Consider the following 21307-nt stretch of genomic DNA (forward strand, 5'->3'; position numbering starts at 1 on the left):
TTTTAATATTTTTTATTTCTTATTAATGTTGTTCAAGGCATTCACATATTGCCAGGTATCAGTTACCCACAAAACAAAGACCATTTCTCTTGAATGCAGCTCTTATGTTTTCCTCAGCAAGTAACAGATTATTACTGCATCTGCAACAGACATGAGAGTGACAAGGCTCCAAATGACTTCACTGCTTATCTTTTCTGACTGAAATTGGATTCATACCAAGCAGAACAGAGAATATAACCTGGCTTTGGAGTTCAATCCATCCATTCACACAGTCAAACAACCACATGGTAAAAACCTATTATCTTCACTAATAATTCATTCCCAGAATCAAAAGACCAAATTCTCACAGTAATCAGGGCAATCTTCAGCACAGACACAATTAATACTTGCACATGAGTGAGAATAACTGAGTGTATCTAATAAAATGTATGGATTCACCTTTTTTCTGTAAAGAACTTGCAGCTTTTCCTGTTATCCATTTCTCATAGGAAAAATAGACTTTCCTATGAGAAAGATGACTTGTAAAAGGAAATAGTTTTAAGCCAGTTGTTTAATTAATTTAAGCAATTGTTTAATTAAAAGAGACAAAATATTTCATCAGAGGGTAGGTCAAGCATATGAGAATGGTGAGGTGCCAAGTTATTCCCCCATGAATATTTTAGTTTTGGCTTGAGATTATGTGTGCAGAGCTGGATTTCCTCAAGAGAGCCATAAACCAGATTGAATACAACAGAAGTGACCAATCTGCTGCAGGCAGCTGTGGTTGGTGGCATGTTTGGTCTGGGCAATCTCCAGGATCCCTCCCACTTCAGCCATTCTATGCTGTCCTTGGTACCATTATTTTGGACATTACAACAGTCACTCATCTACAATGACTCATAAAAAGTATCCTTTTTGGCCATAATACAACATGGTTGAAAGAACTGAAGATGTAAAATGCTATAGGCTTGGAGCAGAATGGCTGAAAAACTGCTCAGAAGAAAAGGATGTTGGACTGAACCAGCAGCGTGCCCAGGTGGCCAATAAGGCCAATGGCATCCCGGCCTGAATTAGAAATTAGGGCAGTGATCATTTCCCTCTGCTTGGCACTGGTGAGGCTGCACATTGAATCCTGTGCACAGTTTTGGGTCCCTCACTACAAGAAGGACATTGAGGTGCTGGAGCATGTCCAGAGAAGGACAATGGATCTGGTGAAGACTTTAGAGAACAAGTCCCATGTTGAAAAGCTGGGGTTGCTTAGTCTGCAGAAAAGGAGGCTCAGATGAAAACTTACCACTCTCTAAGGCTATCTGAAAGGTGGTTGTAGCCTGGTGATCAGCCTCTTCTCCATGTAAGAAGTGATAAGCCAAGAAGAAGTAACCTCAGGTTGTGCCAGGAGAGATTTACATAGGATCTTAAGAAAAATTTCTTCACTGAAAGGGAGGTCAAGAATTGGAACAGGCTTAGGAAGTGGTGGAATCACTATTCATAGAAGTGTTCAGTAAACATGTAGATGTGGCACTCAGAGACACGGTTTAGGTGTAGACCTGGCAGTGTGGGGTCAATAGTTGTACTCAATGGTCTTTTAATAATTCTGTGATTCTATATTTTGTGAAAACAAAAGCAACAGTAAAAAACAAATGCTTGGTAATGCTGACTTCTTATCTTTACTTGTTCAGACAGACAAATAAAAGACTACCTCCAGAGTTATAAATTATTCCTTATGAACAGAATTCTTGGGAAGACCCTTGAGGATATGTCCTGGACTGTACATCTTTTCAATAACAACCAAAATATTGAATCTTCATTGCATCTAAAATAAGACTGGAATAATGTTCTCAAAATAGGAATATGATCAAAATCTTTAGAAAACACTCCAAGACATCATTTTGTTTTGCATTTGCACTTCAGCCCCAGGACTATTTAAGCAGGGGAGCAAGAGCATGATTTTGGTTTTGTCTAGTAAAATGCTATAAGGTGATAAAGAATATTATATCCAGGGCAGAGTAGCAAAACAAAAAAAGACTGCTTTCTAAAGAGCTAACTCATACAATTATCTTTAAAATTAACATTTGATGGATTTTTGATTGTACCTTACTAACCATATTTAGAACAGCAGGAAAGTTTGAAAACAAAGGAATTAAGAAAATAATTCTGGGATCAAGGTATCCTTCAGAATCCCATAAATTTCAGATCATTATGCTCAGAATTCACCAGCTAATTTTATGCAAATGAATAAAAGCAGAAATTATTGATGTGGCAGAGTCCACAATGATTTCTCATTGGCTGATTGCTTCGTGGGAAGAGTAATGCCTGGAATGTCCCACCATAATGAATAATCCACCAAAGACACAACTGCACATTTTGTCCAAAATGAATTAGCAAAATTACCTGGACAATGACAGCAAGTGTTTCTTAATTTCACTATAGTATTAGCAGGGAAATGCTTATCTGTAACTAGCAGGAGACAATCTCTGACATTCAGATTCTCTCTTCTATAATCCCTTATGAAACTTGAGCACACAAGAAGCATCCAAGATATTTGTATAAATCATGTATCCACCTAGCAGCATCCTAAGACTTTAAACAGTTAACTAGTCACTGTTTTCTCAGTATTTCCAAACACTCATTATTTGCCTTGTTCATCATCTTGACTTAGCTTGTAAATTCTTTGTACCGAAGATAATCTTTCTGCTTATATTTTTTTCTTTTCTTATTTTTATAAATGGATAATTCCAAATTTTAAAATGCCACAATAATGTAAAACACAGTTAAATTCATCACAATAGGGATTAAATTAGGAAAAAAATCATTCTGTATCACTCGCTAGCAAGAAATTAGAAAGAAAATCAATAACCAGACAAGGTTCCATATCCATTTCCTTCTCTAAAAACTTTTAATATATGTTTTTTGAATAGCACATTGATAGGCACTGGGATATTTATATTGGATTTGCACAGTCATAAAGTCATATGTAGACAATATGCATAGTTCTCCCACTGAAACTCCAGCAAAGAAAATTGAGTGCATTAATAGTTCTCCTTTCCAGTTCTGACATTAAAATCTGTACTAGAAATAATAAGCAATGCAATCAGGATCAGAGGATGAGAGAGTCAGAAAGAGAAACAAGAATAAGGATATCCTGTTAGTCTGCCCTAACCATCAGAACTATCTGTCCTTTTATTTTGAGTTAGTTAACTGAAATGTACTAATAGACAAAGTTAGACTGAAGTGGTATGATTTCAGTATAATAAAAATATTTTTGTTGGTTATTTAATTTTTTTTAATGGCAGGGCAATAAAACCTGGAGTCTTCATTTCTTTTCTGTGTTGAAGACCAGTATAAATTATCTGCCTCAATCTGGATTACCATAATTTCACCAGAATCTTGTGAGTTGCACTGTGAAAAGTCTGTATATGATACCTTTCATGGCAACATTCAGTGACTGTAGCAAGCTTGGAATGGGGGTTTAATACAGTACATTCAATAATTGACTAAATCACTGATTTTGTAAAGAAAAGGTAAACACATTCATAATTGAAAGAGACCTATATATAGTAAGGGAAAAATAGTCAATAATAAAAGTAGCACAGCTTTGTCTTGATTGACAGATTTGAATTATCAAAATTAATTTCATAATACCGATTTACTTAATTAATCATAAAGTTGACAAGAAAATCAGACCAATGTACATTGAATAAGTTCACTACACTAATTTCTAAATAAATTTGCCACAAAATAAAAGTTTAAAATTCCACAGATCTATAATGACTCCTATGGTTTCACTGTTTTCCTTTTTGCTTTTCAAAAGACTTGGTGGATGTTTCCTATATCTATTCATGTAAGAAAAATGGCAGCAACACCTTTTTGTATAATTAAATTTTTTTTGTAGTACTACTTGGTATCAACATTTCAATATTTTAAACACCATTTGCAAAATGCATTCAACCACTTCTATTTACATGATTAATGAATTTTTACATCAAAGGAGTCATATATCATTTCCTCATGTCATTTGCTTCAAGTATATTGGAGGAGTATGGAATTTAAAGCAAAATCATGTAAAGGACTCTTGCTTAGACAAGAACCCCTTGTGTGAGGACACGAGGCTTGACTCCATTTTCATCAGAAGGCTGATTTATTATGTTATATATTATACTAAAATACTACATTACAACTATACTAAAAGAACAGAGAGAAGAAGATCAGAAGGCTACAAAGACAAGAATAGAATAGAATGCATAACAAAAATCCTGTGAGTGCTCATAGCCTTGGCACAGGTGGCTGTGATTGGTCACTGATTGAAAACAATCCACATGGACCAATGGAAGATGCACCTGTGGCATTCCACAGCACCAGATAGTTATTGTTTACATTTCTTTCCTGAGCTTCTCAGCTCCTCAGGACAGGAAAAATCCTAGCAGAGGCTTTTTCTCTAAAATATCATGGCTACAAAGGACTTTGGAAAAGTCTCTGGTTCTGGTTATGGTAAATCAAAATGATTCAGAAGATGCAGTTTTTCACTACTTAGACTACTTCCTAGTATTTTAGTGTTAAGAATCAGAATTCAAGTGGTAAAAGTCAATCAGATGATATGAGTTGCTAAATTTTGTTTCACTGGGTAAGTACATTTTAGTCAATACTCTGCAGAAAAAACTCTGATATTCCTATAGGCAAGATGGAATAAAAACTGTATCTTTCTTGATTACAAAGGTCAATGAAATAACAAAAATTATGCTTGATCTTCCACAGCCTTATACATTTTTTAGCTTTCTACATTATTCTGACATTCTGATTTTGTAGTACATTTCAGTTTTTATAAATACAAATAACCTCACCAGGCTGATCAAAATCAAGGTCTTTTTATGCACAGAGTGCTGAAAAGCCATTTGTGAGGAATCTCTGCAGTGAGATCAAAATCAGTTCATCTTTATAATTTCAGAGGAATGATAGTGTATGTTGTTAAATTTAAGTAGGCATGGAAATACAGGCAGAAAAATTCTCATTATGGTACAATGCATTCGCAGACATACATATTTTAAGAAACCAGTAGCAGTAGCAAAGGAAAAAAAATGTTAAATATTTCTGAGTATGCTACTCACTGCTTAGGAAAATTATTTCACTTTTCTTATCAGTGTTACTTTAAGCCACTGTTGTTTGCATTTAGGGTATATTACCAGGAATAGCCAGAACTTTCTGTTTTAGCAGCAATGCTGGTATTTGACAAGCATCCTCAGGAGACAACATACAGTGCCAACTCTTCCGTGAGATAGGAATAATTTTACTCATTTTAAGAATAGAGACACCCTAAGTATCATAACTAGCTAATACATCAATTTCTTTCTGCTTAGACTTGATTAGATCTTGTAGCTGCTGTAACTGATTAATTCTCTGTAGTCCTAGGTTTCAGACCTCAATTTCAGTTATAAACCATGAGTCAACCAGAAAAGTCTTTAACCTTAGGCCTTTTTGTTCCTAGTTATGTGTTCTAATTTTATTGGTATTAACAGATATAAATCTATAAACTAGATATAAATCTATAACTAGTTTTCTAAAGTAACTGGTATGGTCATGTCCCCTGTATAAAATTAGATTAATTCTAGATTGGGTTCATGCCCTTTCTACTTTTATTCTATCTCCTGCTTCATGGCATTTTCTCTGCATCTTATTCCACAAAGTCTGAAATCATTCTATATATTTTGATGGTACAAAAATTATGTCTTCTGTGTTGGAATAATATCTTGGTGTTTTCTTGGGTTTTTTCTCCATTCTGAAGTATCAAAGGCTAAGTACATCACAGAGTTTTTAATGAGAGATTCATAACAAAAGAAACCTCCTAGAATTCAGTAAAGAGAAGACACTTAAAGTCAGTGAACATTTGATCACTGGATTATAAAAGTAGTCAAGAGTAGTAGGAGTTTTACCAAGCCAGCCTCAGTGGGTGTATGGATAACTGTGTGCATATAAGTCTTTAAGTACTATATGACTCAGCCTGCTCTTCCTGTTGTCTACTTCATCTCACTCGTTATTTTATTCTCCCCAAAAGCTCAGTGTTTCTGTTCAAAGAGGCTTCTTTCACCCTAGTGTTCCTGCAAGGCCTGTTTTCAGGCAGGAGCACAAAAAGCATTGATAATTTGCCTGCAGCCTTCCTAGAGCAGAACTGAAAACCTTCTTTATGACACAGTTCCTCCTTTCCAAACACCATTGGTCAGGACATTTGGGGCACCTGAGCCATGGATCCCACTCCCGAATAGGGATATTGCTAATCTCTCTCCAGCCATGCTGTAAGAAGAAGCAGCACAGAGGATGCTACAGGTATCTGCTCCTGTTGTGCAGCTCCCACTTTTGGTGCAGGTATTCTCTCACCAAATTTTACCTTTCCAAAAGTTTGTTCCAGCTTCTCTCCAAGACACAGGATCCTCTTTACCAAGGACTTTAAAGCTTACTTTTTAATTTTTTTTTCCTCAATCATTCCTTTTCTTTTCCCAAGAAAAAAAGCAAGGACATACACTGTGTTCTGGGATGGAGATGTTTAACAGTATTTTCCATGGCATAAAATTTAATTACTTTAATTTTCATTTTACCTTCCTCACTTTGAGCTTTTGCTATATGAAAAGTGCACTGTTGCCCAGGTAATATCATTTGGCTATTTGTAGTAAAAGGCCTTTAGACTTTCTCTAGAAACCGTGGTAGGAGAGGCAGATTCACATCAAAGGCCTGGCCAGTTAGTCTCACTCTATCAGTTGAGAAGAACATGGACTAAAAGTTACTAGAAGTGCCACAGGCCACATATATACAGGAGACAATAAGATTCTTCCTTATTCTAGACAGAATATAGTTGCATCCCAAAAGGTAAGATTTAAAAGTGTTTGCCTAAAAATGAAGCTTCCTGTTCTTTTCCCAGCAACATATCTTATTTTTAGAAACAAAGGGCTGCAGGATGGTATTGAAGATTTTTGCACTGGTGGGGTTAATCTGGGATTTAACTTCTACAGCCTTCTTCTTTTGGAAAAAAAAATAGGAGAATTTAGGCAGGATTTACAATCAAACAGAATACTCTGTGGCATATGAAGCAATCCCAACCCTATGTTCCATTCTTTGCACTAAAAGTAGAGCTTTACAAGTGGCCAAATCATTTCCATTTGAGACACAGCACTTTGGAGCTTTTTTTTTTTTTTTTGAAACATAATGGGCTGTGCACTTTTGAATTGCTTTGTGCCACAGCTTCAAGTGACTCTGAAAAGAGAAACCCATGATTTAAAAATTGTTTGGCATATCACTGTTTTGTGTCCTAAAACCAAGCTGGAAAACACAGTGAATTGATTGGACTACTTTTCCTGGCAGGACAGGCTTTGATTAGGCTGGTTTTCAGTCAATTTCAAATGTTTCGGAAAATAAGCCTTAAAATGCTCTAAAACACTTTTTCTTGCATTTCAGGGAGATTTTTTTCCTGATGTAAGTGGCAAGGAATGAGACGTGTCTTCTGAAGATAGATTAAAATCTGAGAGACCAGAGCTTAAGAGCATGTCAAACTCAAGAGATGTGAATAAAAGTGTACCATATAATCTCATCTCAGTTCACATGTCTCCTAAACAGACAATGGAGACTGGTATACAGAGGCACCTCAAAAATCCATCTGCTCTCAGACCAAATGGTCCTGCAACAAAGGAACAAAGGAGCAAATTCCTGCAATACAGGGCAAAAGATCAAATGAAATTTTCTTTCTCTAATTTTTTGGGTACTCAAAAGTCAGTGCTTTACTTAGTTTATGAGAAATGTTGAGAAGGAATCTTATCTTAGCAGTGTTTTGGTTTCATACCATTGCTGACAGGACAGCTAGTTCCCTCTGTCTCTTTCAAAAATTAATATCACCATTCTTCCACAAAATGAAGAATGATCTTGCTTCTGGCCAATGTGATCTGGTTTTCTGGCAGAAGTAGGCCCTGTGTGCTTTAAACCCAAACTGTGCTGCTGTGTGTAACACTTCAGAGGATGAAGGTCTGCTGTGCCGAGCATTTCTGTGTCTTCATTCTTCCAGGGCTTCCTATTTCCATCATCCTTGCCACTTGGTCCCATCTGTCATTGCAGAGATAACTTGAAGAGAAAAAAAAAATACTCAGGTTGTTGTCTGAAAGTACCTCAAGTCTTTCCTTGGTAAGGTTCAAAATACTTCTCTGACAGAACTGCAGCAGCCAAGAAGCGTCGGGTACCTCTGCAATTCAAAGATTTCTAGGCAACATCCAAGAGATGAACTGCAACCATATACCCCAGTGTTGTGGTCTAGGGATGGTATTTCCCTATTTAGCATTCCCAATGAAATAATGCACTGCGTCTTGCCCTCTCCTCATCCTCCCCCAGCAGCTGGATGGAGAAGAGAATTGCAGGTGTAAAAGGTAAGGATCACAGGCTGAGATAAGCACAATTTACTGGAAACAGCAATGAGATAAGAAAATGAACAGTAACAGCTACAATATCAATTCCAAAATGTGCAAGATAGGCAAACAATTCACATGTGATTTCTCATATATAGACCATTCAGCTATAACACAGAGAGCAGATCAAAGAACAAAGAAAAAAGGCTTAAAAGTGTGGTAGTAAACACATAAAGATGCATCTAGGAAGATTAAAGGAAAAAAAAAGTAAAATATCAGAAAAGTAAAGAAACTATCAGAATGAACATTACATTCCTCCCTGAAAATTACTCCAGTTGCTGGCAACTTTTGTGTATAAAAATTGTAGCTGTATTGTTATTGGGTTTTTTTCTCTACTATTCAGAATATGGACTAATATTTACTAGATTCTGAAGATTTCCACTGCAGTACGGTTACTATAGTAGCAGTACATTATAGACTTTGTGCATACACATGCATATTTCTGCTTTGCCCATGAACAATATTTTGAGAGTAATACATGCTCACATCAACAAGAAAAGGCAGTGATTTCAGTGGGGTTTAGGACTTTACTCAGTAGGTCGATTTTGTTCTACCTCAGCCTTTAAATCGTATTAAGTTACGGGTCAATGCATGTCAGCCCAAACTTTCTTTTGATGTTGTTTAAAACATGGAAGGCCTTTTTTCCTTGTTGCAGCACGTCTGTAGCGGCTTTTAGTGACTTCTGCCCCCAAGGCCAGTCCCTGCCCTCTTGGGAACCAGTGTAATTTCCCTGCTAGCACGGCACACCTTAAAGCATGCTGACCTCAAGCCTCAACAATTCAGCAGAAATCCTGTGTGCTTCTGGAATGGCACACATGCTCCCAGGTATCCAGCAGAAAATTGCTGATGCCTTGTGCATATTTAAAACTGAATCTTTATTATCTTTATTGGTATTAGGTAGGGACAGTGAGTTTCATAGGATGTTAGGAATTGCTTCTCAAAAATAGTTTTTCTACGTGATAAATATCAGCTCTTACTTCTATAATTTATTTTATTTCTACTTTACTATTTTCCATAATATAATATATTTCTGGTTTATGGTAAGGTTTCAGAGTGTGACTAATTTAACATTGTTTTTAACCTTAATTTTTTGAGAAGATGGCAGAAGTCTAGTCTTTGAGTTACATTTCAAATTTGATTGTTTATAAACCATCTGTGTTATTGAAATAGGAAGCCCAGAAAATGACATCACAAAATCTAATATTTCCTTTCTTCTTTATTTCCCCAGTGAAAGGAGTATCTTTTTCTACTTCAATTAGCTTCCAGTCTCCCTTCTACAATACAATCAAGATGTTTCATGCTGGCCAAATTATTAGTGACAACTGACTGGCATATGGAGACGTGTATCTAAAATGTGATTTAACAAACTGATTGAATCTTAAATGCAGAGCAGTCTGACTTTCAATGTGCCAGTTCAAATTTATTTCTGGTATCATGGGCAATTCCAGTGTTTATTCAACTACTGTTGACAGGATATTCTATAATCTATTTTTTTTCTGTCTTCTGAATACTTCCCCTAGATGATTGTTCCATTGCCTATTATGATGCTTGCTCTACCAAGGAATAATTCAGTAGAAGTTTCAGTCCTTGTCAGCCAACCCTGAGCAGTTTCCTAGTGAGTCCCAGTCAGAGTCACATTGCAATATAGGTTTTTATTGCATTGCAAGATATCTGGGTAGATATTCTGGTGGTTCTTGCAAAAATTTGTCCTGAGTATACGACATTGAAGATAAGTCATGCTAAGATAAGGACAGTGCAAGTCAGAAGATGGAATTTAAATATCAAAAAAATTATTAAATGTTAAATTATATGTTCATTAATGGAGAGTGAGCTTTACATTTCTATTTCTGAGACATTTTAGCTAGGAAAATTTAGTGGCTAAGATACAGAATTATTTTGTTTAGAAAAGACTTGTGAGATTATCCTTTGAGTTGAACCTTGAGCATGGCACTAAGTGCTGCATCCAGTTTTTTCATTAACATCTCCAGGGAGGGTGACTTCACCACCCTCCTGGGCATCTTAATCCAATGCCTGAAAACCCTTTTAGTGAAGAAATTCCTTCTGATGTCTAGGCTGAACCTCTCCTAGCACAGCTTGAGGCCATTTCCTCTTGATCTGTCACTTGTTGCCTGGGAGAAGAGGCTGAACCTCACCTGGCTACAGCCTCCATCCAGGCTGTTGTGGAGAGTGATAAGTTCTCCCATGAGCCTCTTTTTCTCCAGGCCAAGCAACTCCAACTCCCTTGGCTGCTCCCCATAGGACTTACTCTCTAGAACCTTCACCAGCTCTGTTGCCCTTCTCTGGATTTGTTCCAGCACCTCAATGTCCTCATTGGAGAGAGTGGCCCAAAACGAGACAGCACTTGAGGTGTGGCCTCAAGAGTGCCAAGTACAGGGGGAAAATCCCTGCCCTGCTCCTGCTGGCCACACCATTGCTGATCCAGGCTGGGATGCCATCAGCCTTCTTGGCCACCTGGGCACAGCTGGCTCATGTTCAGCTGCTGTTGACCAGCATCCCCAGGTCCTTTTCTGCCAGGCCACTTTCCTGATTTCTTTTTTTTTTGCCTTCGATGACAGCGTTCAGGGGCAGAAAAACTCCTGCCCCAAACAAGAAGTCATTCATAGGCTGTGTCTCATTATTGCCAACAGCAAAATGGATGCCTGCAGAAAGTGTAAGATTGAAGACCAGTAGGAAGCAAAGCTTTCTGCTGTGGAAAGTGTTGGCTAGTCTCTAATAATTACTTTTTGTACTTTTCCTTTTGCATTAACTCAGGGTTCTTTTGACATTGTCACTTAACTATCTGCCCTGACCAGCCCTTCCTTTGTAGAACAATTATTTTAGTGCTATTAGTGTTTAATATTCAGTTAGGACAGATTTTTCTCATTTACAGTATTTTCTAGTTACTTGATGGTTTCTATCATTTCATTGTCAGCTTACTCAGCAGGATCTTCTCTCCTTCAAAGGCAGATTTATTTGAAATATTCTTAAATATTTACAGTAATTTTTTTTTCTTTATCTATATCCTTTTAATCAGATCTATGCATTGAAAAGCATAGATCTCTTTGAAGTTCTTTTGACATTCTAACAGAATTTTAATTCAGTTATTTTTATCGATAAACTTGACCTTTTGATGTTCCTTCCCGTAATTTCATAAATTATGATTCTACCAAAATTATGATGTTCTCCTACAGTATCTGGATATACTCAATAATATCTGACGAGAGAAGCTGCCAAAAACACATTTAGAACTTAAAACACTATTTATCTGTTGAAACACCTTTACAAGAAAGTTGACATCTCTCATACGCTGTTTTCCTTCATCAGGTAAGGATCCTCTTGGCCACATATCAATACTGACAACATTCTAGCTTTCATAATTACTCTTCTAGCAATCAGCTAGAAATTGCTTCAGGAAAAGCTTTCAGTCTGTATTATAACTCCAGATAAAATGCAAAAATCACAGCGAGTGTTTCTGTAGTAATAGCTTCTGAATTAAGAGAAGTGATATGTGTGATGAAGTCAGGAGTTACCCTGTACGAGGGAAGTCATTTATACATCCAGAGTGAATTCAAAATGATTCAAAGCTCAATTTAACAATTCTTATGAATGTGGTGATATTTCTAAGAATTCAGGCAAAAGTTGAGCCTCTCTTTTTTTTCATTTACCTTATATGAATGGAAAAGAGAAGGGTAATTTTCAGCTGTGTTCATTATTTCAAGTGGTGCCATTGTATAATTCAGATATTTTTCCATCTTTTATTTTTGAATAATCAGTGAAACACAAAAAATTAATTTACTATGATAAAACTAGATTCCTCTTCAATATAAATTTTCTGCCTGCTTTATTCTTTATTATGCACTGTAAGTCACAGCAGCACTTGTTGCAAGAAAATCTAATTTTTTTGCACAGAACAATTCATTTAGCCCAATATGTCACAGACAGGAAAGTAACTCAAGGACACAGTAAATGGGAGAGAAAAAATGACTGGGATAAAAGCAGCCAAAACAAGAATTTTAATTCATGGATGTCAGTTGAGATGGAAGGATATACATTATACTAATAATATTATTTTCTATTTTTTTTTTCTGAAGAACATAGCTAAGATGCTAAAACCTTTGCATTTTCCTTCTGTACAATAAACACTGGATTGCATGTGGTCCAGAGCAGGTAAAGACCAGGAGCTTGGAATATTCAAGGTGCAATCCTACAGATATCTGTGCCAGAGAGTAAACCTACTCATGCAGTCCACTGTTAGAAATTATTTCCTCATGAAGTACAGAAGGAATATCAGATATGAGAGTGAGATTTAAATTTTGGATATATTATAGATACAAATGGAAGATTAGAGGAGAGAATTATCGGGAAGCAAACTGGAGCTTACACCAGTAAGCTTTTAACATAGTTCCCTTAGTAACACACCTTACAGTTAGAAATTAGGAGAATGTTTCCAAGTCCCATTCTGCAATCTATTTCAGAAAACTTAACTTCCTGAAAAGCTGAGGTACACAATTATTATTCTTAGAAATGTTGTATGGTGCATGATTTTCTAATGGCCTTGATTTGGAAAAAAGTGTACAAGCAGGTTTCAAATGTGTCTTTTCTCTATGTGCACATGTATATGTGCACACACATGGAGACACACACCCATGGTACCATGGAAGACCTCTTGTTTTTGCCCAGCTGTAAACTGAAGGGCTTCCTCTCTTAGCCCTTCTCAAGTAATTTGCTTCACAGTTTCCTTTGAGCAGGATCCTGTAAGAAAAAGATGGAGTCGCAGAATTGTTGGTCAAAGACTGTGGTGGTGAATATTCAGCTTTGTTCAAGATAAAGATGAGTTGATTTCTAAGACGTAAGTCCTTCTAGGCACTTACATGAGGCCTTTTCTAAAGGCAAATACTGGCAATAGGTCTTTTCTGCTGCCTCTTACACTGACAGTAACATATTAATCCTTTAGTAAGCCCTTTGAGAAATAAATTTCAGTAATATCTCATGCTCTATTCACACCTTTCACATCCACCTCACAAAGACATTAGAAAGAAATTCTAAAGATAGTTTTATTTTTCATAATGTTTTAAGCAGATTTATTGGGAAAGGTATCCTCAGTCCCACAGAACCATACAGCTGCTCTTTAGTCTTCACTGCCCAAAACCTTGCTTCAGAGGGAGATTAAATCAGAGATGCTAAGGAGTAAGTAGATTACTGAATTGCCTTTATGATGTCTACTGAAGATTATTAAAAATTATCTAAGACATACTCTGATTTTCCTCAATTTTGTCTTGACCCATTAAATCATTTTATGTGCAGTTGCCCTGGATTCTCAGCAAAGAGAAACTACATTTTTATTTTACACTTTACATAGGCATCTTCATTTGACAATAAGAAATTAATGTCATCAAGTTACACTTTTACTAACAAAGCAGAAAGAAGTTAGTATTTCACTCTGATTCCCTATGTAATCATCCATTTTAATATAGCAGAACATTCATTATTCTTTGGAGAGTGCTCTCCCAATGCTTCTGATAATTCATTGGATACAACATTTATCTGTTATCTATTCATAATAAAAATTATTCTAGGGTAAAACCAAATTAAATTATGTCAAAATAATTTTTTTTCAGGCAATTTTAAACCATTATTTTGATTTTTGCTTTTAAAGATTTCCACTACAATTAAATATGAATAAAGCATAATTAGTTTACATTTAAATAAAATACTTTGAGTTGAAATAAAAGACAGATGGGTTAGAAAGATGAAACCCTGTCAAAATATTGATGTGGAAAGTATGCAAGGGGTTTTTTTCTCTTTACAAGAACTGTTTTCATAAAGCGATATTTTCTGATGAAATTAATATTTTCCTCTGAAAAGAGTATCCTGCTAGGTCTAAGTAATTTCTTTTGAAATTACTTCTGCTGTATAAATCTCTGGTCCAACTTCAATGAAATTATACTTTTATTGTCTTTCACAAACCAGAGGACAGATGGTATTATTATTATCTCTGTAGAGACATTTCAAACATTGCAACATCTTAATTAAAAAATAGTAATTAATTTCTCTATAGCATTTTCCAATATCCAGTTAAAGAATTATTACTCTGAATTATTACTCTTAAAAAAAATTAAATGTATGCAGAATATGATTTAAATATAAGAATATTTCATTTTATCTGTTTCCTTTTAAGTCATAGAGAAAGATGATATAATGCTATTTTGTAAGATAGAATCGAGTACCATAAAAATGTTAAAATTTCAGTGACCAAGCACAGAAGCTATTCATGGGATATATTACCAGGAAAATGAAAGGTCAGAAATGCTCAAATTGACTTCTTATATTTATGTCAAGCAGCCAATGCTTGTAAACACAGGTCAATGATGACTTTAATGTCATCTTTTTTACAAATACCAAGAAACCAGGGCACATTTAAAATATTATAAACTTGACTACATGTTAGAAACATAGCTGTCATTTTTGTCAGATGTATTCTGTTCTGGGCTAAATGTATTTTTGGATTTGAACTTGCCTATTGGCATAATAAGTCTTGGGAAGAATTTGCTACCATTACAAAAGCAACAGCTGCTCTCTGTGCTTTGCTGCAGAGCAGCTACCACAAGAGAGATCCCTGCCTTTCTCAAGGGCAATAATTTCTCCCTCTTATGCCCAGTGTTAGCCAGGCTGGTTGATGGTCTTGATGTGGGCTATTATGATTTCCATGTGCATGTGTCCTGCTAAATATTGGCTCCAAATGTGCTTAAAAAGCAGCTACAAACAGCTTTTGGCTGTGCACAAACTCCCCAGGTCTTTTATCAGCAGGTATTATTCTTATGTAGCAGTCCTCTACTTCCTATCAAAACTTCTTTTGAAGATTGATGTTACTCCTCTCTCTAGGCCTGGTTTAATAACTATGTCGAGGTCATATAACTCCAACTTTCATTTCAGATTTAACAGAAGGCGAAAAAAATCTGTCAAGAGTAGGTTTACATTATTGTCATGTGGATGACAAAGACTGCAAGAAGAAAATGCAGAAGGTAAATAAGTAGAACCATGCCTGACAGCTCACTTCAGGCAGGCTGGCATGTTCAGTGTGCCCAGTGACACACACACAGAAGTTCTGGGAGGGGATGGCAGGTGCATCTGTTAGCAGAAATTTGGGGCTTGATGAAGAAAAATCTCCGGTTTTCTTTATTGTAACAAAACGTCCCGCTCTTTTCCTTGAGCAGCCAGCCATGGGAGACATAAAAACTCCTCCTCCTTCACACCAGTCTGATTCTTTTCCCCAGTATACTGACAGTTTTCCCAGTTTTATGAAAGATCCAGTCTACTTTGGGGACTGCAGGCCCAGGAATCATATGACAATGATGGAGAATTAATTTTCATTCTCTAATAAACTTGTGAAAGTAGGGAGTAACAGGACACATTACGGAGCTTCTATATTCTTTACATCTTTGGGAATGCAGCAATTTAGGGCATGTTTGATCAATGCATAGCAACAGCATTATATTCAGTTCAGGTTTTCTTTGTTTTTTTTCATATCACAGTTGAGGCTCTGTGTCTTTATTGAGCATAACATTGAGGAAATGCTAATATTTATTCTTTCAGGCCTTCTCCAGTGCATTCTAGCTTTCTCTGCTACTTAAGACATACTGTCTTATTTCAAACCAAAATGTATGCTGCTCCAAACACAGAGGTGCTGCACTGGAAGGATTTTCTTCTACTAAAAATTGATTATAAATATCGTTGTCATGGCATTTAAATATAAAAGAACATGTAATCTTATAAACAGCTCACATGATGTGTATGGGGATACAAATTTCACTGTCTGTGCCAACTCTCTGGAGAGAGGTAGATTAAGGCCATAGACTAATTAACTTTGCTCTCTGCATCCTCCTTCCTTTAACCATAGATAAAACACAGCTGATTTGAAACTGATATAAGAAATGCTGCAGAAGCTCTGTTCTCAAGAGGCAGCTGACAATCTGGGTAAGGAGACAGCAGGGGCTCATGCACAGATATGGAGGAGTGGACACAAGCAGTGACAGCGTGTCTGTCACCAGCTGGCTCCTTGCCATGGGGCTATTCCACTGCACTAATGAAAGATGGTTGTCAGAACTCCAGAAAACCAGCACCATGAGCTGTGTGGAGGGTCTTGCTCTGCATTCAGATGTTGAATGTTGCTTAGAGACAAGGTATTATTACACTCTGAAAGACACCCTCATATCTTACCAGTGCTCTGGGAGTGGGTGCTGGTAAACCAGCTGCTGGTGGTGTGGGATATAACAATTTGTTAAGAAGCTTCTATCTGGCCAGAAATTATAGTTCAGCATGAATGAATGAGCTTTCAGGCACTCCACAGTCTGTCTAGCTAGTTCATGCCTTTAGGCCCCTTCTGCCTGGAACTGCCTGGAAATATTTATTTCAGCCTAAAGTATTTATGTTGATGATGACCTGCAGACCTTGATGTAGTTTCACATGAATTAGCACAGATAATTGCCTGGCTGAATGCTCAGTAAACCTGCTATCTGGATGTCTGGACAGAAGGGCCTCTGTTTTGTTAGGTAGTATGGATAAGCATACAAGATTTCAGTGTTTGCTACTGTTTTAAAGTATTGTAATTCACTTTACTTATTTGGCTAATGGGCCTGAACCTTAATATTGGAACATCTGATAGAAGAAACTTTAATTATACAGGGAGCAGCTGTAATTGTTTTATTAAATACACATGAAAATAGTATTATATAGAGGCTGCTGAAATGTGTCCCTTATTATGACACATTAAAATGAGGAAAAACTTCAGCTGGAGTGTCCAAGTGAGTGACTGCTTCCAGACCCAAGGAAGAAAACTGAAAAGTGTATTGTTGATACCTAGAACTTAGTCTAAAAAGATTTTGTGACTTTTCTGAGTTTTTGTCAAATAAGTAGGGTTCCAGGAACACAATCCTAAAATTGATTCTTTGATAATATATTTGAAAATTACGCATAGGTTTTGAGATGGAAGAGATAAAGCGGTAACTGTTAATCATGGAATCATAGAATAGTTTGGGTTGGAAAGGGCCTTACAGATCATCTAGTTTCAACCCCCACTACATTAGGCAGGAACAGCTTTCACTAGCCCAGGTGTCTCAAAGCCCCATCCAACCTGGCCAGGAACACTTCAAGGGATGGGGCATCTCCTGCTTCTCTAGACAACCTGCTTCTTACCTCCCTCACAGTAAAGATTTTCCTCCTAATACCTAATCCAAACCATCCCTCTTTCTGTTTAAAACCATCTCTCCTTGTCCTATCACTATGTGCTTTGTAAAAAGTACCTCTCTGTGTTTCTTGTACCCTTTAGGCTCAGGAAGGTGAGTGTTGAATGCACCACACCGCCTGGTGCTGTCAGCAAACTTGCTGAGGGTGCAATGTCCATGTCACCAACAAAGGTGTTGAAAAGTGGTGGCCCGAGGAACACCACTCCTCACTGGCCTTCACTTGGACATCAAGCCACTGACTGCAGCTCTTCAAGTGCGACCATCCCGTCAGTTCCTTATCCACTGAGAGGCCCATTCTTCAAGTCTATGTCTTGCTACAGACAAGGATGCCATGTGGGACAGTGCCACTGTAAGTGGCCTTTTAACTATGACGTTCAAGTGGAGTCAAATAAACAGTGATTGAGGGAAGTTTTTCATTTGATGATGAAATATAAATAAGTCAAAAAGCTAACTTTTTATTTGGTATAAAGTCACAGTGTGTTTTACAAATGCTATTCCAGCTGAAGGTTCAGCCAATTAACATTGCAGTCCATTAAAAAGATTGATTATTTTTGGAGTGGGAGAAGAGTGCTAAGTACCAGTTTCAAGCTACCTTTAATAGCTTCATATCTGTAACAGATGCTGGTTGTCAATTCTCCTGGGAAACGCACAAAAAATATTCAACACAACAAATGGCCCTTTACAAAGTGTACTCTCCAGCTTCTGGAAATCAATACTGTTGAAAGTTTTTAATTGAGATTTTTCAATTGTTTTGTCAATTAGAGCTGATGTCTGTGCCTCACTTTTAAAAAAATAGTGCTTGCATGTAAGATTTAGATAAGGCCAAAAAAAATCTATATTTTCTGGTTGCTATAATATTCAGCTCTAAAACTTGGAAAATACAGAGAAGGGCAGAGCAGAGCAGAGATTATTTAGAAAAGCACTTTACACTGGAAGACTCTAATTTATGTTATTTTTCTAAAATGTATCCCAGAAGACCCAATAGTGAACCAATGGGTATGGAATGATACAAAGCATTTACAACATATTCTTCTCAGATATGGGATTTATAAAATATACTAACAGTCTTAGAAATTAAATAATGATCAGATATTCTGCTCAAGTTACATAGGAAGAACAAATGAAGGAATAAAAGAAAAGCATCAGTTTGGAGATCTCTGAACAACACATTTTGTTCATTATTATGAGTACAATTATTATTATTTCTTGCTATTTTCCCAGAAGACCAAATGCACAAAAGGAAGGAGGGTTAAAAGCAGACTCCTCAAACAGTAGCTATTAGTCAAAATATCCTGAATAAATGAAAGCAGGGGGATGTGGGGAGAACTGACAAAACAGCAACACTAAAGGGGAAGGAGGGAAAAAACAACAATGGAAGGACAAGGCTTTAAAGCATCAGCAGCAGTGAGAGACCGCAATGTGCAAGAGGAACAGCTCCCCAGGCTGGTGAGGCAGCCCCAGGTGGGAACTGCAGAGCTGCTGAACAGCTCCTGCCAATGCAGTGATGAACAGACCTAATGGGGAGCCTGAAAAGATATTAATTTCAGCCCACATCATCTGTCTGATTTTGAAGTATAAATTTTGAGATGCATTTTTCATTTCTGTGGTTGAATGATTGTCCTCTGCATTACCAAGTCCCTGCATTTCCAGGCTCGCTGGTGCTTTTGTGACTTGGATTAAAACATGGCCATGAAGGCCCTGGCTTGCAGCTGTTGTAGTGGTCCCTGCAAGGCTCTCCTGGGACCCTGGGGCTAATATTACTCTTACTAAAGCAGTCTGAAGGCAGGCAGGCTGCATCCTCTGCAAAGGGTTAGGCAGCCCCCAGCACCCACTGCCCTTCCTGGCTCTGTAAAAGATCCCTTCAGTTACCCATCAAATCAATTCAAATACAAACACAAATGAGAACTTAAGCTTTTCCACTTTTACTTCTTTTCAGTTTTGACTGAATCCAGTTACTGTTGTTTTTGGGTTTTTTTAAGTATGAAAACATTTACACCTTTAGAAGTGTTTAATGACCAAGAGTTGTTTTGGTTTTTTTTCTTTCTCCGGTTCTACCACAATTTTCATGCAGGTGAGAACCTCCAAAATCTTGCCTCACAAAATTCAGAATTATTTTTAGGTCTCTGAAAGCCACTGAAACATAAAACCAGTGGCTCACCTTTCTTAATTGTTACACTATGCACTTTGACATTTTAAAATATTTCATTTGTATTTACAATATGTTTTATTTATAGCATTTCCAAAGTTATTTTGCTTATATTGGATCTTACATTACAACTTATTTCCTTCATTCTTTTACTTAATATTCAGTGTATTGTTTTAAAGACAAAAAATATTTTTACATTTATAAATGCTTACAGAAAATTATTTCTATATTATACATTATACTTTATACATTATTCATTATACATTAATGAACATGTATTTTTGATATTATTTCATTATATTACTTGTCTCTTTTTCCTTGTGTTCTATTATTCCCCTTCTTCTGTCTTTGTACTGTGACTTCTTATCCCTGATTCAACTCCAGTACACCTTTCTTCTTTCCTGCCGTATTTATTTTTAGTTCTTCATCCTTTTTTTTCACTTAACAGCACAAAACTCCAATTATTTCATTAATGAAGAAAATGGTTGGACTGTTGTGAAGTTCATTATGGACAAGCAGATTTGAAAATAATTCATACTCCGCTTTTATGAATTTATGAAGTTCATAGATCAGATACCTGCTCCAACATTTCTGGGACACAGACTGGGAGACATCCTGTTCTCTGAACAAGATTGTGTCATTTTCCAGAACATGTTCACATGTAAACAATGGGCTGCTTGCATAGAAAGGTAAATGATGTTTCTGCACACCAGAGCCATAAGCTCCTACCCCTGAAGGTGAAATGCAGTGAAATCTCCACTCGGCCACAGCCTTTGCTGGGACACAGGAAATCTTCATCCAGATTCTATACTTTTGCATTTGTCTCCTTATCTTCCAGCATGTTCCTGCTCAAAAAGAGTTTATGATGGATTTGGGGTGAACTGTAGTGCATGCAGCAGACACTGAGACCAGCTGACCCCAAGAAGTCATTTCATCAGGCTGTACATTTTTGTGAAATGCATTAGTGTTGATCACCACCCTTCATCATTTCTTCAGTTCTGTATCTGGAAAGAGAATAGTGAAGTGATTCACTTTAAAACAATTAGCTGATAAGTGTTTTGGGCTGATTAATTGTGAAAAATAGCCCTGGAAAATGCAAACAAAGCTAATGATTTTCTACAGTAATTTTGCTATTTCAGTCTGGTAATTTTTGAGCAACCAATACAGTGGAATAAGAGGGAAGGTTGGTAGTCCTGTTTGCAGTTATGGCTATTCTAGTCCCTTTTTGGCCTTTTGTTGGAAAAGCTAAATGAAAAAACAGCCAAATAATAAATATTTGGGACGAAAAATCATTTTAATAGTGAGTCAGTGAAGGGACAGTAAACTTGGACAAAGAATTTGCATGAAACAAGAAGGATTTCCTTCCAGCTTCCAGCTCTCCATTGTTCTACCCAAGGTTGTGAAATGTGAACACACATATGTAAGGGTGCATAAAATAATGATTGGCTTGACTATATTCTGTGTCTTTCAGTGAACAAGGTATATCAAAAGGTACAGAATACCTGAAT

At 36.7% G+C, this 21307-nt stretch overlaps 1 long non-coding RNA gene across 1 annotated transcript in view; it reads right to left on the reverse strand.

Annotated features, from left to right (window-relative positions):
- Positions 1-21307, reverse strand: part of LOC135296700 (uncharacterized) — a 149607-nt gene that overhangs the window by 9247 nt on the left and 119053 nt on the right. The window lies entirely within an intron of this gene.

The sequence above is a fragment of the Passer domesticus genome, chromosome 3 (assembly GCF_036417665.1).
Source record: "Passer domesticus isolate bPasDom1 chromosome 3, bPasDom1.hap1, whole genome shotgun sequence".
Taxonomy (NCBI): Eukaryota; Metazoa; Chordata; class Aves; order Passeriformes; family Passeridae; genus Passer; species Passer domesticus.